This window comes from Phoca vitulina, unplaced genomic scaffold (genome assembly GCF_004348235.1).
Source record: "Phoca vitulina isolate PV1807 unplaced genomic scaffold, GSC_HSeal_1.0 scaffold19, whole genome shotgun sequence".
NCBI classification, from domain to species: domain Eukaryota; kingdom Metazoa; phylum Chordata; class Mammalia; order Carnivora; family Phocidae; genus Phoca; species Phoca vitulina.
Window position 1 is genome coordinate 2,456,985 of NW_022589722.1, and position 19,245 is coordinate 2,476,229.

A 19,245-nucleotide genomic window follows, 5' to 3' on the forward strand; every position below is an offset into this window, starting at 1 on the left:
TATAATCATTAATATTCCTTAATAAAAGTGATACTTGCTTTTAAATGAACTCTATTGTGAAACATATTCTCCACAAGAATGGCTGAGGCAATTTCTTTTTCTCCGTTTGTTGTAACCCCAAAGAAACTGACTGCTATAACTTTCACATCCATACCTCTTTCTCAGACATTTCTTCTCAATTTGATTAAAAGCTGTCCATTATGAAAAAAAAAAAAGCTGTCCATTATGAATCTTTGTTCAAATCCCACAGATCTCAAAATAAAGATAACTATATTAGCATTTGCAATATTTCTCTCAATATGTTGACTCTCATGCAATATGTTAACTCTCATTGTTTATTCTTATTTTGTTAAAAGGTATGAATGCCTGAGTAACAAAATCTGTTTATTGTACTACTTTCATATACTTTTCCCTTTCTTTGTTCCCATTAATTTGCATATTTAAAGAAATAGTGAATTTATGAAATTCAATAATATATAGTGCCAGTCAATAGTAAAATAGAAACATGGTAGAACCTAATCAAACAATGGTTAGGGTAGAAGGTATTTTTATTGGCTGATCCAAAATCTAACATGCCTGTCAAGTGTATCCTTATTTTATCAAAAGATGCACCTAGCTATTGGTACACTTCACTGTAAGATTCCTGATATTATTTTTATGTTTATTTATTTATATTGATGTACAATTGTCACACAATGTTTCAATTAATTTCAGGTGCATAACATAGTGATTCAATAACTCTATATGTAATCTATGCTCGTCATAAGTGTAGCTACCATCTGTAGTGATGAAGACCATGGAAAAAGTGGAGAAGGGAGGGAAACAGATAGACGATAGATGATAGAGAAAGAGAGAGAGAGAGATAGAGATAGATGATAGATAGATAGATAAGAGATAGAGGAATATTAAACCCTGACTGAGTTATGAGGAACTCTTAAATATGTGGTCCAGTAGAAGAGAAAGAGAAGGAAAATAAACTACCAAAAAAATAGGAAAACCAAACAAACAAAACAAATATATGAGAAGGTGATGTTGGAGAAGTAAAGGGAAAAATGTTCAAAAAGGATTTAATAGTCACCCTTTCAATACTGATGGGAAGCCAAGATAAGAACTGAAAAGTGTCCAGTGAATTTATTAACAAGAGTCAATTGGCTACCCGAGAAAGTTTGGAAGACACATGAAGGCAGAGGAAGATTGGAGAGAATTGAAGATAAAGTCATGAAAATCGTGCCTGGGAAAAGAAAAAAAAAAAAAAGTCTTTGAGCAGAAACAAGGATGACATCTAGAGGGGAATGTGCTATCCCAGCCATGGAATAGTAACTATGTGCAGTGAACACAGAGACGTCCAACTAGAAGGATTTTACAAAGAAAATAGATTTGAAGATCAGGAATGAAAGTTTTACAGAGTGAGTGGATACCTGAGAAGTCAGAAGTAAAGGAAAGACCGAACACTGATGAAAGTTTGGGTTCTTCCTCCCACTATAAAAGGTGGAAAGAAGAGAGAAATGGATGCAGATTGAAGTAAGTTTTAGATTTAGAGGCAAAAGAATGTGGGGGAACATGCCAGATGATTTTGTTTTCTCAATGAATGAAGTACAAGATTATCAGCTGTAAAAAAACCAAAACCAAACAAACAAACAAACAAAAAACCAGGAGAGCAAAGAAAGCAAGGGAAATTTAAAAAGCAATAAAAAATACTTTTCTAAAAATGTAATTTTCTAAAAAGCTGACTTCTCAAATGATGTCTGGAAGGAGAGAATATGTGACAAAGGTGTCCCATGGTCTTTGAGATACAAAGCACTGAATTTGCCTGCTGTTCCTAAACTTCAGGTTTCCCCACAATGATAAAAATAAGAATGTTCCAAGATGGAATAATTTCACCCAGAGTGAGCATGAGGCTTGTTGGGAAGATATGATGATATAAAGTGGCCTCTACTCCAAGCCATAAAGGACAGATGGAACCTGCACGAGAGACAATAGGAAAAGCAGTGTTCTTGGGTATGAATAGTAAAAGTAAATGCTTCAAAGTAAAACATTCTGGGAGATCCTGCTGTGCCATACTCATCAGGGGTTGGAGGTGCCATTCCTGCTTTTCTTTCCTGTCTTCTGAATAGGGTGTGTGTGTGTGTGTGTGTGTGTGTGTGTGTGTGTGTGTGATAACAATTGTAGTTTATAATAGCAAAGATAATAATGGAAATGGTGATACATATGCCATTAAATGTGGTTGTTGTCTTACAAGGATTTATTTTTTTGGAAGATTTTATTTATTTAATTGAGAGAGAGCACGACTGGTGGGGAGAGGCAGAGGCAGGGGGAGAAGCAGACTCCCCGTGGAGCAGGGAGCTGGATACGGGGCTCCATCTCAGGACCCTGGGATCATGACCTGAGCTGAAGGCAGATGCTTAACCGACTGAGCCATCCAGGCACCCCATGTACTACAAGGATATTTTTGTACATCTGAGATTTCCTTCAAAATCTGGGAAAGATACAAAAGTCAAAGAATTGGGGCATTTTGCTGTTGTTACCTGGGCTGCATGTGCTAAGGGCAAGGCACACTCTTAAAGAGGGCAGAAACCACAGAACGTTGACTGACTTTTTCTTTCTTTTTTTTTTTTTTTTTTCTTTTACTCTATGGACTCTTGGTCTTTATTTGTTACTATTATTATTTTCTTACCCCTGTTCCCCTTAAACTAGAATCTCTTTCAGGGGCAGGGCTGTCGTTATATTTCAGTACAATAAACACAGCTGAAGTACTTAAAAGGACTTGTATTAAATGCATACATAATTTAAAAGAAGGTAAAAGGGGAAAAATGGTATTGCTGCAGTTTTTTAGGCTCACGAATTAAGGGACAGAATTATTTTTAAGTCTGAAAAACTAATTCTCATTGCATTTATTCTCGTCTCTGATTGTTCCTGTGTGTGAAATACTTTTACCTGTCTTTAGCCCAAACTGTAATGTAAATTAGTTATTTTCAAGCACATTTGTTGAATCATCATTAAATTTGTACAGATATCATATGTTCCATTTCTTTTATAAATCACAGATTTCCTCTCATTGAACATTTAGCAAGATAGATTGTCAATAAACTTATTAAAATGATCAAATGAACATGAATATTTATTAGTGACATATCAGACTGACATTGCCAGTTGCTTACACCTTTGAGCTGGAAATACTACTCTGAGGTAAATCCATAAAAATATTTAGATTAAAATTTCATGGACATATGTATCAAATCGTACATGTAATTGAACTACTAAAAAAAGAAACTGTGGACAAGTTCACTTAAAAAATAGATTTAGCTTTAAATGAAGCTGATTGGTTGTAAAGTTTTTTCAATATTTATATCATTGTTTTCTGAACAAACGCTTACCAAGAAAATGAAGAGTAACATAAATGCAAACTTCAAATTATAAGCTTCTCCAGGAATTACATTGCTATAACATGTAAATCTGCCATTACCTAAAATTATTTGTGTACATGTCAAATATTTGTACATAGTTATGTGTGTGTGTATTTCTTGTCATTTTAGACAGATATGAATTCGGATAGAGTTTATAACATGTAGAGATTTTTGTGGAAATACTGAGGCACATTACAGGTCAAAGAAATTTATGTGACAAACAAAATCATGTATTTTGTATATATGTGTGCAGTTATATTATTGAGAACTAAAGTGACAAAAGCAATATACAAACTCACCCAGAATACTATCTCCAGATTTTCCAGTTTTTAAAATGAAAGGTTAAGGTGATCAGAAATATCTGCAAGTAAACCCAAAGGACAAATTTGGTTGGGTTCTTGAAGCTTTATGGTGGTGAGCTGCTGGACATTAATAATATCATTTGTCACGGGAAAACTTAAAAACACGGCATTCACTCTCAGCGATGGTATCAGAAAAATATTGACTTTACCCCTTTGTCCTGACCAAGCAATCAACAGCAATAAACGTGAAATAACATCACATTTCATTCAACGGTAGAATAGTTTAAGACTCTCCTACCTCAAATACAAATTTAACACGTACAATATGACTCAGTGTTTCAGTTTTATTCTGCTATAACATACAGGCAAAAAGCATTCTGAAAAAAAGTAGTTCAAAAGAAAAGAAAACATTTTATGACTTGTAACATTGAACAGCTTCTCTTCTCCCTGACCACATTACTGTGTAAAAGGATTTCTTATCAAACTTTCACCATAGCAAAGAAAAAGAAAGCTTCTCTTACCAGAATGGAATAAAGCGTCAACCTTGCTATAACGTGTTCTGCAGCTCTTGTTTGAAAAGACAGATCCAAAGCGGCTTTGTGCACACAACTGATCTGGCTGATCTCCAGTCCCTGCACACACACACACACACACACACACACAAACAGTATAACTGGCTCTCAAAAAAGTGTTGTAAACATTCATCATGATGGCAGTTGCATGTTGAATCTAGTCACTGTTACCCTAGTGGACTTTTTCCAAACAGGCCAATTATGTTTCTACTTTCCAATCTTGCTGTTTGGTTTTCTCTATTCAGTGCTCAGATTAATATCCTTAAAGAAACCATGAATATCAGTGTCAGCTCTACTACCATGTCAAGACCTTTGGGTTCTGAAAGTATGGTTCAGACTTAAAAAAATAAATACATCAAGACGACGTTGTCTGATAGATTTACTTGGCATCCATATGTCTTTATTTTTAAAGTTGACAATATTTGGCCCATTATTTACATGTGAATGAGATATCAGTATTTTCTTTTTTCTTTTTTTAACTTAATTTTATTATGTTATGTTAATCACCATACATTGCATCATTAGTTTTTGATGTCGTGTTCCATGATTCATTGTTTGCCTATAACATCCAGTGCTCCATTCAATACACGTCCTCTTTGATACCCATCACCAGGCTAACCCATCCCCCCATACCCCCTCCGCTCAAGAACCCTCAGTTTGTTTCTCAGAGTCCATAGTCTCTCATGGTTCGTCTCCCCCTCCAATTTCCCACCCTTCAATTTTCCCTTCCTACTATCTTCTTTTTTTTCTTTTCATTTTAACATATAATGTATTATTTGTTTCAGAGGTACAGGTCTGTGATTCATCAGACTTACACAATTCATAGCACTCACCATAGCATATACCCTCCCCAATGTCCATCACCCAGGCACCCCATCCCTCCCACTCCCCACCACTCCAGCAACCCTAAGTTTGTTTCCTGAGATTAAGAATTCCTCATATCAGTGAGATCAGATGATACATGTCTTTCTCTGATTGACTTACTTAACTTAGCGTAATACCCTCTAGTTCCATCCACATTGTTGCAAATGGCAAAATTTCATTCTTTTGATGGCTGCATAATATTCCTTTGTATATATATATATATATATATATATATATATATATATACACCACATCTTCTTTATCCATTCATCTGTCGATGGACATCTTGGCTCTTTCCATAGTTTGGCTATTGTGGACATTGCTGCTATAAACATTGGGGTGCATGTGCCCCTTCGGATCACTACATTTGTATTTTTGGGGCAAATACCCAGTAGTGCAATTGCTGGGTCATATAGTAGCTCTATTTTCAACTTTTTGAGGAACCTCCATACTGTTTTCCAGAGTGGCTGCACCAGCTTGCATTCCCACCAACAGTGTAGGAGGGTTCCCCTTTCTCCGCATCCTCGCCAAAATCTGTCGTTTCCTGACTTGTTCATTTTAGCCATTTTGACTGGTGTGAGGTGGTATCGCTTTGAGGTTTTGATTTGGATTTCCCTGATGCCGAGCGATGTTGAGCACTTTTTCACGTGTCTGTTGGCTATTTGGATGTCTTCTTTGGAAAAATGTCTGTTCATGTCTTCTGCCTCTTTCTTGATTGGATTATCTGTTCTTTGGGTGTTGAGTTTGATAAGCTCTTTATAGATTTTGGATACTAGCCCTCTACCTGATATGTCATTTGCAAATATCTTCTCCCATTTTGTCGGTTGTCTTTTGGTTTTGTTGACTGATTCCTTTGCTGTGCAAAAAACCTTTTTATCTTTGTGAAGTCCCAAGAGTTTATTTTTGCCCTTGCTTCCCTTGCCTTTGGTGATGTTTCTAGGAAGAAGTTGCTGCAGCTGAGGTCGAAGAGGTTGCTGCCTGTGTTCTCCTCTAGGATTTTGATGGATTCCTGTCTCATATTTAGGTCTTTCAACCATTTTGAGTCTATTTTGTGTGTGGTATAAGAAACTGGACCAGTTTCATTCTTCTGCATTCTTCTTCATTCTTTTCCCAACACCATTTGTTGAAGAGACTGTCTTTTTTCCACTGAACATTCCTTCCTGTTTTGTCGAAGATTAGTTGACCACAGAGTTGAGGGTACATTTCTGGGCTCTCTATTCTGTTCCTTTGATCTATGCATCTGTTTTTGTGTCAGTACCATACTGTCTTGAGGATTACAGCTTTGTAATAGAGCTTGAAGTCCGGAATTGTGATGCCACCAGCTTTGCTTTTCTTTTTCAACATTCCTCTGGCTATTCAGGATCTTTTCTGGTTCCATACAAATTTTAGGATTATTTGTTCCATTTCTTTGAAAAAAGTGGATGGTATTTTGATAGGGATTGCATTAAATGTGTAGATTGCTCTAGGTAGCATTGACATCTTCATAATATTTGTTCTTCCAATCCATGAGCATGGAACATTTTTCCATTTCTTTGTGTCTTCCTCAATTTCTTTCATGAGTATTTTATAGTTTTCTGAGTACAGATTCTTTGCCTCTTTGGTTAGATTTATTCCTAGGTATCTTATGGTTTTGGGTGCAACTGTAAATGGGATTGACTCCTTAATTTCCCTTTCTTCTGTCTTGTTGGTGTATAGAAATGCAACTGATTTCTGTGCATTGATTTTATATCCTGCCACTTTACTGCATTCCTGTATGGGTTCTAGCAGTTTTGGGGTGGAGTCTTTTGGGTTTTCCACGAGTTTGACTCCTTCTTTGCCGATTTGTATGCCTTTTATTTCTTTTTGTTGTCTGATTGCTGTGGCTAGGACTTCTAGAACTATGTTGAATAGTGATGATGGTGGACATCGCTGCTGTGTTCCCGGCCTTAGGGGAAAAGCTCTCAGTTTTCCCCCAAGATATCAGTATTTTTAAGTCTCTTTCATTCACTATTTGATAAAAGTCAAGTGAACATTCCACATCTCTACTTTGCACGGAAGCCACATCAATAATGCCTACAATATACTCTAGAGTCTGAGACCAACTGTGCTGCATTTCTAAGTCATGTTAAATATTCCACTGTTCCTTTGCCCAAACCTTCAAAGGGGTCCAGGCTCACTCATATCCTTTAATTTTTATGGGAGCAATGAAGGCGTCACAAACCTGGGCTTTTTTCTTATTTTTAAACATTCAATTTTTATGAGAGCATTAAATGATTATAACTATGAGTGGCATATTGCTATTACCAAGAAAATGTGAAGACTAGATAAAAAAAAATAAGCCTCAATGAAAAATGCACTCTCAAATTGTACTACTTCTTATAACCATCTCAGCAATATGTTGATCTTACAGCTACATGAGAGTATAATCTTTGCCTTGCTTCCCATTGTATAAAGCCTGGTTAACAGTTATCAGCAATGCCACCATTAAAAAAAAAAAAAAAAAAGATGAATTAACTGCATAGAAGGGTTTTGGAATTTTTTTGCATTTTTATATTTGATAGTTTATTTTTCATCATACAAATTAAACAAGTACAAGAAAACAGTTTAGGAATATACAAATTATGATTGTATCAATCTCTAAAAATGACAAATCATGACATTTTATAAGATATGTCTCCTAGAAGCAAGTAAAATTTTAGATACCTTACAAGGGTAAAACACTATGTATTGCTGAGTCTTATTAAATAGCATCTTTAAATTAAAGGAACCTAAAGGTTTGAATGCTGAATATCCCTTACTCATATTTGTAGATATCAGTGCCATTTAAAGATTTTAATTATAATTCAGATTACCACAGACAGATATATACCTTCCACTAACATTTCATTTAATTCTTTCATCAGAATCTTGAAGAGGGCTTTACTATTCTCATTTTACATATAAGAAAAATAAGGCTCAGGAAGGAGTAATTTGATAAATTACAAAAGTAAATTCTTAAGGTAGTGCCTTCTGATGCTGTCCAACTAGTCCTAAAACCATTGCTTCAAAAATAATATATCTAAGATTTAAAAAAAAAGTTTGTGTGAGTTAGCTTGCTCATTGGAAATGGGAACAAATATTTAGAGAATTATTATCATGTATTTGCAGCTGTGATACATTGAGGAACCTAAACAAGATCATTCTGGGCACAATGATTTTGTAAATGATTTGCAAATGAACTTCAAAAAGATAATTCTTTGTGATTTTCTTTTAAACATTTTTTTTAAATTTAAGAATTACCTATTAAGTGTATACTGGTCACAGATCCTTTGTTAAGTTCTTAGGATATAGTGGTGCACAAGATAAATATCTTCTCTCTCTTCTTGTTATTTTCAATCTTCCTAATTACAATGGATAGGATTGCTTTACATTTTCTTCACTGAGAAAACAGTAATCACCTTATAGGAGTTTCCAACTCATCCAGGCTGCCCCAACTATCTATCAAATTCCTTTTAACTTTACCCATGAACTTTTTCAGATGTTCAGGGAACTTTCTTGTGCTAATTCCTCTCATTCACATCAGATTACTCCCTCTTACTGAATCATTCTTTGCAGTTTAAAATCCTGCTTTAATATTTCTCTGTATTTAAAGATAAAACCTTCCCATTACCCCCACTTCTTCCTCTTGTCACCATATTTCTTTATTGAAAAAGATTTCAAAAGTTCTACTTCCTCACCTTCCAATTCCTTCCCAACTAAGTCTCACAGAGGGTCCATCAAGCCATTAAAATAAATCCATCTTACCAGATCTCTCAATGGTGTCAACTCAGTATGATTTCATTCATATGTAAAATTCCAAAAATGCAAACTAATTTATCGTGACAGAAACAGATCAGTTGTTGCCTGGAGACTAGAAAAGAGAGTGGTAGAACTGGTATGAGGGACAGCCAAGGAGTATAAGGAAAATTTGTGGATAAAAGATGAGTTCATTATCCTTATTATCTCAATCATTTCATGAATGTATGTATATGTCAAAAGTAATAAAACTGCATACTTTAAATATGTACAGTTCAATTTAAATTGAACTGAGATATACTGAGGTAATAACATTTATAATAAACTTATAAATAAAACTCCTAAAATTAATTAGAACATGACTGTCAATCTAATGTTTAAAGTCAAAAATATTTGTAGGCACTTCACAAAAGAGGATATCCAAATGGCTAATACCATGTGAAAGAATGCTCAACATTATTTCTTATCAGAGAAATGCATGCTCACCATATTGAGTAAAATATCTAAAACATTATTTCAATATTTTGGAGAGAATGTAGAGCAAGTGGAACTCTTATACACTTAAAGTTTAGCAAATTGGCATCAGCACTTTGAAAAACTGGGAGTATATACTGAAGTTAAAAATATTCTTACCCTATGATCCAACAACTACAATCCTGGTTTTATACTTTAAAGTATATGCATATGGCATCAAAAGGTGTGCCTTAAATTGCTTGCAGTTCCTGCAAAAACAACTGTCCCTTCTTCAATCAACACTCCTGTTCCCACACCACCCTGTCAGTATTGTAAACAGAGCAGATAGTTGTTCAGAAATTCTAGTGCAAGTAATCAAAACCTAACACAGCAGAGGTGTTTCTGGAAAAGTATGGGCAAATTGAGGGAAATCCGCATCTACTCAGAGCCAGAGCCAAAAATTTGGAAATGATCCAAAGTCCATCAGCAATAGCCAAAAACTAAAAACTATCAAAATGTCCAGCAGTAAAATGAATAAATGCATTTTGGAATATTCACATAATATGAAAAAATACATCAATGAGGGGCGCCTGGGTGGCTCAGTTGGTTAAGCGACTGCCTTCGGCTCAGGTCATGATCCTGGAGTCCCGGGATCGAGTCCCGCATCGGGCTCCCTGCTCGGCAGGGAGTCTGCTTCTCCCTCTGACCCTCCTCCTTCTCATGCTCTCTGTCTCTCGTTCTCTCTCTCTCAAATAAATAAATAAAATCTTTAAAAAAAAAAAAATACATCAATGAGAAGTAACAAACTATTGTTATACATAATACCGGTGAGTCTCTTAAGCATAATGTTGAGAAAAGATATTATATACAAATAATATATCTTGTACAGTTCCATTTATATTGGCTTCAAAAATGGTCAAAAATAATTTATGATAATAGATGTCAGTTTACTGATTACTTATTATTCTTATTGGGATAAATTGAGGATAATGACTAGGAAGAGGTACAAAATAGTTTCCTGAGATATCAGTAATATTTTTTTTCTGTTAAGGTTATATTTACATATGGGATATGTTTACTGTGAAAATTCACTGTTATTCACATAAGAGTTTATGCTTTTCTGTATATGCTTCAGTATAATTTTTTACATATATGTGCGTATATATATGTATATATATATACGCACATATATGTACACATAGCATATATGTATATATATATACGCACATATATGTACACATAGCATATACATATATATATAAAGATGTAATAAAACAATTGTGATATATGTTCTAAAGAACAGATTTGAAATGTTTGTGGAAATGTAGTGCTAAGGCAATATTACATTTTATCCTGATAATGAAAATAAATCGTACGGAAGATAAGGTTAAAATGTTCCAGTAGGAAAGTAGCCATTTGAATAATTACTTATCCAGGGAAGGCTGCTTCAGATGACATTGTCAAGAGAAATAATGCATTTGTTTTCTTAAAATAATACACCATTATAGTACAGATATTACTCTGTATTCATTTTACATTTTCTGTTTATGAAACTTCTTGAGGTTCTGACTTAGAGAAAGAAACTTGCTTTTTTGCATAGATTTACAAAATCAGTGTCTTAACAGAAAAAAAGTGAAAAAATAGTATCTTAACATTTTTATATTATCTTATTGCTTTTTCCTCACATTACTAATATGAATTCTATGTATTGTTTTCTATATTATCTACTGTTTACATAGTAAGATGAAAATTGATATCAGAGCTTAGGTTAATCATGTAACCCATTCCTCTGATATTTAGGAATTTGATTAGTCACTTTTGGGAAAAATGTGGGTATCACAGTGATACAGAAACAGGCTTGAATATATCTCAATTTTTGCAAATTATATATTGGTACCATGCCTCCTTTTCCTCATCTATGAAAGGAGATGGTAATACTCAACTTCCTGACTGTGAGGAGACCATAAGATAATGAAGATGAAGTGCCTAGAATAGACCTTTACACAGTGTAAATGGAAGCATTATACATGAACATATAAAATATGTTATAATCTAAACACTTATTATCACATCAAGCACTAATACCAAGATGATTTTTGGCCATGCTTCACTAGTGGTCTACATAATAGATAATTTTGGAGTATAATGATTTGAAATGAATAAAAGATGAATAATGCCAAGGAGAAGAGCTATTGTAGAACACTGGCCCTATAACAAAATCAGTATTCTAAAGAAGGCCCTTTTTCTGAATGAACAGAATTCTGTTTATATAACTGATGATTATGATGAGTACTTTGGTCTGAGTAAAAAAGAATGACCAGAAACACCTTGGCATAACTTAAAGTAATGAGAAGTATGTCAATAAACTTATAAAAGCTTAAAGATTATTATTTACTACTAAATAAAATCATTACATTGCATAAACATCAGTTATATTTTAAAAAGAAAACAACTTTAATAGAATTGCTTTCAATAAGAAGCATGTGGATTGACCAGAGTCTGATCTCATTGTAACTTTTATTGCTTTAAGCAGACTTTTTAGTCTCCCTCAATATTTATTTAAGGAAAAAAAGAGATCTCTTTAAATAGTCAGGACCCTAAACGTAAACACAAAAGAGGAGAAAGGGGCCCCTGGGTGGCTCAGTCAGTTAAGCATCAGATTCTTGGTTTCGGCTCAGGTCATGATCTCAGGGTCCTGAGATGGAGCCTGCGTGGGGCTCCAGGCTCAGCAGAGAGTCTGTTAGAGATTCTCTCTCTCCCTCTCCCTCTGCCCCTCCACCCACTTGTACACACACACGCACTCTCTCTCTCTCAAATAAATAAATAAATAATTTTTTAAAAAGGGAAAGGGAGGAGAAAGGCATTAGAGAAATAAAAGCAATGAAGAGGAAGAAGAGAAAATACAAAAAAAAAAAAATCCCATTGGAGGTCATATCTTTACCCATGCTTTTTGCCATGACATGCATATGCCATGACATTTTATTGTGTCATCTAACCTAGTTTTTCAGTTTGACTGCGTGTGTATGACTAATTTTCTCAAATGTAAGAATCATTTAACATTTTGGCCTCTTCCTAAGAGCGAAATAGTTTCTGTGATTTTTTAATATAATTTTTTTAAATGGCTGGATCCTGTCAGAAAGTAGATCAATGACTTGCTGGAGATGGAGGCAGAGTAGGGGCAGAGATGTTGACCAAAAAGAGCACTGTTTAAGAAAAGAAACTCTTTCATATGATGACATGGTAGTAGTTACATGGTTGCATGCATTTATCAAAGTGTATCACATACTTCAAAATATGTATTGAAATGGATACATTTTATTATTTGTAAAGTATATCTCAATAAAATGTATTAATAGTAAGAAAAAATTAAAAGGGCCAGCCCCCCCCCCGGAACCGTAAGAGAAGTTGAATTTCATACAGGCCACAGCAGTGCACAACTCCAAAAGATTACTATTCACAAATGTAATGGTATTCTTGGAGTTATTCAGCAAAGACCATCTTTCATGCCACGATGTATTCTTCTATATATCATCTCGAACTTCACCTTCTCTGTGAAATGTTTATCAAATGCACACTCTCTCCCCTTTTTCTCATCTGTACAGATTTTACAACTTAATAAAATTAAATATGCACAAAACTGTACTTATATAAAAAGCTTATGATAATGATCTTTTAATGGGGTATAATAAACTTCTCCATAATAAATAAACTGGTCTTCATGTTAGTTTTTAAACATTTTATTTATTTATTTATTTTAAGATTTTATTTATTTATTTGACAGAGAGAGATATAGTGAGAGAGGGAACACAAGCAGGGGGAGTGGGAGAGGGAGAAGCAGGCTTCCCGCGGAGCAGGGAGCCCGATGCAGGGCTCGATCCCAGGACCCTGGGATCATGACCTGAGCCGAAGGCAGACGCTTAACGACTGAGCCACCCAGGCGCCCCAGTTTTTAAACATTTTAAACAAACATAAAAATAACAACACTGACTATTACTATAAAACATTAAACATAAAACATTAAAAAGTGGCATGCAACATAATAAATGATGGTTAGATGAAAATTGAATTTAAATGGCAATACTCATAGTTAATGCTATTTTTTTCTTTTTCTTGTCCCTTTTATCTTCTTATTTTTCTCCCTTCTCAATCCCGCCCTCCTCCCCACCCCATTCTCTTCTTGCTTACATTTACTTTTCTCATTATTATAGCAGCTCATATTTATTGAATATGAGAATCTATATGCCAGGGGCAGGTTTGAGCGCTCCACATACTGCACAAGTTACTTTCTTACTTTCATCTGCTGTGTCTTCTTCTTTATTAAGTCTGTCAGCTTCCACTTTTCAAAGGAATTTGTCTCCTTTAAGTCCCATTTTGAGGTACCAACTAATATTCACAATATTCACATTTATCATTTACAAATAAAGTCTTTAGAAGATTACCACGCATTGTTGTTTTCTTCTTTCTTATCAACTAATCAACGTATCTTAGCTCTTGGATTCTGTCCTCAGCATTTCTATAAAAATAAATTTGTTTAGGCTGTGTGGCAGTATTATGTACACTTGAACTCTGAGTCATTTGACATTTTTTTATAGTGTCCATCTAAACTTATGACAGTTCTCCAAATTAAGCATTCTTTTTAAAGATTTATTTATTTGACAGAGAGACACGGCGAGAGAGGGAACACAAGCAGGGGGAGTGGGAGAGGGAGAAGCAGGCTTCCTGCTGAGCAGGGAGCCCAATGCGGGGCTCAATCCCGGGACCCTGGGATCATGACCTGAGCCAAAGGCAGACGCTTAAGGACTGAGCCACCCAGGCGCCCCCAAATTAAGCATTTTTGAAATATTTCCTCCTTACTGAACCTGAGTTTCCTTACTCAAATCTCAAATTGCTGATATAACCACTCTGTAACTCAGACTTTGATTCAGAATCTTCCCTTTTGGTGTTAATATTTTTTTTTTTAAAGATTTATTTATTTATTTATTTATTTGAGATAGAGACAGAGAGAGCACGGGCAGGGGGAGGGGCAGAAGGAGAGGGAGAGGGACAAGCAGACCAAGGGTTCGATCCCAGGACCCTGAGATCATGACCTGAGCTGAAGTCAGACACTGAACTGAATAAGTTACCCAGGTACCCCAACAATTTTCAAATCAATCATTCACCATCTTAAGCTATTCTGCTTAATACTGTGGTCCTCTTAACTAATATTTTGGAGATACTGTGCTATGAAAAGAAAGGTAACCCAGAAAAGCCCTCCCAATATTGAGAAGAACAAAGCTGGGGGACAGACACCACCTAACTTCAAGACTACTATAGAGCCACAGTAATCAAGGCAGCGTGGTACTGGTGACAGAGCAGACAAATAGATCAATGGAACAGAATAGCAATCTCAGAAATAGATGAACATAAATGTAGTCAAGTGATCTTTGACAAAGGAAAAAAAAAAAAAACAATCCAATGAAGCTTAAGCAAATGGTCCTGGAACAACTGGACATCCACATGCAAAAAAAAATGAATCTAGACACAGATTTTTACACTCTTACAAATTTTAGCTCAAAATGGATGACATACTTAAATGTAAAACACAAAATTATAAAAGTCCCAGAAAAGAATGTAGGAGAAAACTTGGATGATATTCAGTATAGTGATGACTTTTTAGATACAACACCAAGGTATGATCCATGAAGGAAATAATTGATAAGATGGATTTCATTAAAATTAAAATTTCTGCTCTGTAAAAGAAAATGGCAAGACAATGAGAAGATAAGCCACAGATTAAGAGAAAACATTTGCTAAAGACATATCTGATACAGGACAGTTATCCAAAATATGTGAAAAACTCAAAATGCAACAATAAGAAAAGACCAACCCAATAGAAAAATGGGCCAAAGACCTTAGCAAACACTTCAACAGAGAATATAGACACACATGGCAAACAAACAAAGGAAAAGATAGCCTACATCATATGTCATTAGGGAAATGCTAATTAAAACAATGAGATACCACTACATACTTACTAGAATGCCCCAAATCCAGAACACTGACAACACAAATGCTGGCAAGGATGTGGAGCAACAGGAACTCTCATGCACTGCTGGTGGGAATGCAAAATGGTACATCCACTTTGGAAGACAGTTAGGTTTATTTTCTTTGTTTGTTTGTTTGTTTGTTTTACAAAACTAAATATACACCTACCATATGATCCAGCAACCATGTTTTCTGATATTTACTGAGAGGAGTTGAAAACTTATGTCCACACAAAAACCTGCACACAAATATTTATAATAGCTTTATTTGCAATTCTAAACCTTGGAAACAAAGATATCCTTCAGGACATGAATGGATAAATAAACTATGGTACATCCAGACAATGGAATATAATTCAGTGCCAAGAAGAAATGAACTATCAAACCATGAAAAGACACAGAGAAACTTTAAATGTATATTACTAAGTGAAAAAAGCCAATCTAAAAGGACTATGTACTGTATGATTCCAACTATATGACATTCTGGAAAATTCATGGAAATAGCCAAACTATAGATAGTAAATGATAAGTGGTTGGGGGAAAGGAGTAAGGATGAATAGGCAAAGCACGGAATATTTTTAGGGAAATGAAAATACTCTGTACACTACCATGATGAAGTCTACATGTCATTATACATCTGTCCAAACCCATAAAATGCACAACATCAAGAGTGCACCATAATATAAACTATGGACTTTGGGTGATAATGATGTGTCAGTGAAGGTTTAGCAATTGTAACAAATGTACAACTCTATTGAGGGGTTTGATAATGAGAGGCTATGCATGTGTGGGGACATGAAGTGTATGGGAAATTTCTGTATCTTCACCTAAATTTTGCTGTGAACCTAAAACTGCTATAAAAAAATGAACAAACAAATATTAATTTAAAAGCATAACAATAGCACATACCCTCCCCAATGTATGTGCTATGGTGATCACTGTGAATTGTGTAAGACTGTTGAATCACAGACCTGTACCTCTGAAACAAATAATACATTATATGTTAAAAAAAAAAAGAAGAAGAAGAAGATAGCAGGAAGGGAAGAATGAAGGGGGGAAATCGGAGGGGGAGACGAACCATGAGAGACTATGGGCTCTGAGATACAAACTGAGGGTTCTAGAGGGGAGGGGGGTGGGGGAATGGGTTAGCCTGGTGATGGGTATTAAAGAGGGCACGTTCTGCATGGAGCACTGGGTGTTATACGCAAACAATGAATCATGGAACACTCCATCAAAAACTAAGATGTAATGTATGGTGATTAATAGAACATAATAAAAAAACTAAAAAATAAATAAAATAAAAGCATAACAAAACAACAGCAGAATAAACCCATTTAAGTTAATAGGCACAACTCTAAACTATAGAGCTTGATGAATTTTTACAAAGTTAACACATTTATTGAGCCAGTCTTTTAACAAATTGAGTTATAGAATATTTCCAGGAGCATGAAAGCCTGCCTTATGGTCCCTACAGGCATCATTCCTCCCCCCACCATCCTGCACTCTTCTCACTTCTGTCACCATGAGACTAATTTGGGTTGCTATTTAAATTTTTAATAATGGAACAACATTATGTATTATTTTACGTCTGACTTCTTTTGCAGAGCATTCTGAATATAAGATTTAGTACTACTGTTCCACATAGCAGCTGTAGCAGTATTTGGTCATTTCATTTTTGTATACTATTATATTGACTGATTAAACCCTATTGAATTTATCCATTCCAAATTTGAAGAAGATTTGAGACATTTTTGGCTGTTAATAATTATTTTGCTTTGATTGCTTAATGAATATGGGGATAATGAAAATGATTTGGAGCCATATAAAAGCGGTATTTATACAACAATTTGAATGTGCTAACTATCACTGAATTGTGTAACACTTTCAAATAGTTAATTTATGTCATGTGAATGTCACCTCAATAAAAAGCATTGTGTCACTTTGGCCTTCAATCACATTTTTTTAGCCTACATGTATTATAGGATATTCATATGTTCAGCTTTAATAGACATTGCCAAGTTTTCAAGGTGGCGATGCCAATTTACTATATCACTGTAAGGGAGATTGTTAGTTCCTCTATATCCTTGCCAACATTGTTTCCCCCCCCCTCCACCCCGTACTCATTGTGGTTTTAATCTGCATTTCCCTGAACATGATGGATGCTGGGCCCCCATACATGAGCATATAGGCTATTTGGGTAGCTATTTAAGTGAAGCACCTAATTTTTCATTAGGCATCCTTATTTTATTAGGTTGCCTTTTCTTGCTGATTTGTAGGAATTCCTTATGTATTTTGGACAAAAATTCTTCACCATATAAAAATGTTCTCTGGCATTTATTCAAATTGTCAAAATATTCTCTCATTCTGTCACTTGATTTTGTTTTATTATCCTAATAGTGAACAGAAGTTCTTTTAATGTAGTTCAATTTCTCATTTTTCCCTTTATAGTTAGTGTTTTTGAGTCTTGTTACATGTATTTGTCTACCACAAAGTCATGAATATCTTTTATATTATCTTCTAGAAGCTTCGTTGTATTACCATTTACTTTTGGGTCTAAGATCCTCTTCAGTTAATTATTCGGTACTAGGTGAAGTAGTGATCAAGCTTCTTTCTTTTTCTTTTTAGTTTCCTTTCCATTTCTGGTGTGTATGTACATACACACATTAATTTATGTCTAAATATATACATATATACACATGCCTATACATGTATCTATGTGTATTCACACACACACACAAATATATTGGCAAATATTGAAAGAACTGTCCTTGCTTTTTTTTTTTTTTTACTGCATTTAGTGCTATATTTGTCATATATCTGATGATCATATAAGGAAGGTCAGTCATCTGTCAGGCTCATTTAGTTCCTTTGGAGACAATAGGCCTTTCATTTGGACTCCTTTTAAAGATTTTCTCTTGTGTTTGGTTTTCAGCAGTTTTATTATGAAGTGCCTAGGTTTTCTTTGCATTTGATATTCTTACATCTTCTTCAATCTTTGGTATCATATCTTTTGTCAGATTAGAAAAATTATTGGTATCTCTTTGAATCTTGCTTCTGCCTCTTTTCTCTCTTTCTAGGACTTTAATTAAATGTATCTCTCATCTTTTTTTTTTGGTCTCTGTTCTTCAAGATATTCTTTGCTTAATTCAATAGATTTGCTTTAAAAGAAGATTAGACAGTAATCCTCTCTTCTGCAATGTCAATCTTCCTTTATATCCACCTATTGAATTCTTTATTCAGTTATCAAAATTTTCAGTTCTAGGATTTTTTTCACATTACACACACACACACACATATACACACACACACACTTTTAACTACAGTTCTCTGTTGAAATGTTCTATTCTATTCTATCTTTGGATATATTAATTATATTCTATTCACTTTTGGATATATTAATTATCATCATTTTAAAGTCTGTGTCTGATAATTCTAATATCTACATAACCTGTGGGTCTATTCTGTTGCTTAATTTTTTCTTGGTTTTCAATAATTTGGGTCCTATTTTTCTAGTGGGATCAATTATTTTTGTGTAATTGATGGCAGACAGAAATTTATTAGGACAAATCACCTAATTCAGTTGAGGTTGATCTATTTCTTGTTTGTTTTTATGCCAGGTGGATCTCCCAGTGGGTCTCCACTGAAAGTGTGGGGCACAATCCAGTCACTCTTCTTTATTAGTTCTTGAATGCCAATTGTGGACTCCCTAAGGCTGTGTGAGTGCCAAGTTCTTGGTTTTGTTTTTAAGCCCTAGACAGCTGTTTTCTACTTGGTTTCTCTTAATTCAGCTCAAGTTCTTATTGTGGTTATATGAGATATTAAGACTGATATTTGTACATTTTTCTAGCCTGAGATGGAAGTTTGGACAAGTTAT

The 19,245-nt window shown here is 34.7% G+C and overlaps 1 protein-coding gene across 20 annotated transcripts in view; it reads right to left on the bottom strand.

The window, feature by feature from the left end:
• The window catches only part of MGAT4C (MGAT4 family member C), a 727,898-nt gene that overhangs the window by 393,795 nt on the left and 314,858 nt on the right, over positions 1-19,245 (bottom strand). Inside the window, exon 5 of one of the 20 annotated variants that reach the window (XM_032416607.1) lies at positions 4,228-4,338. The exons of the other annotated variants lie outside the window; for them this stretch is intronic. The gene's annotated coding sequence lies outside the window, so the exon portion shown is untranslated. The remainder of the gene's footprint in view (positions 1-4,227; positions 4,339-19,245) is intronic. 20 annotated transcript variants of the gene reach the window in all.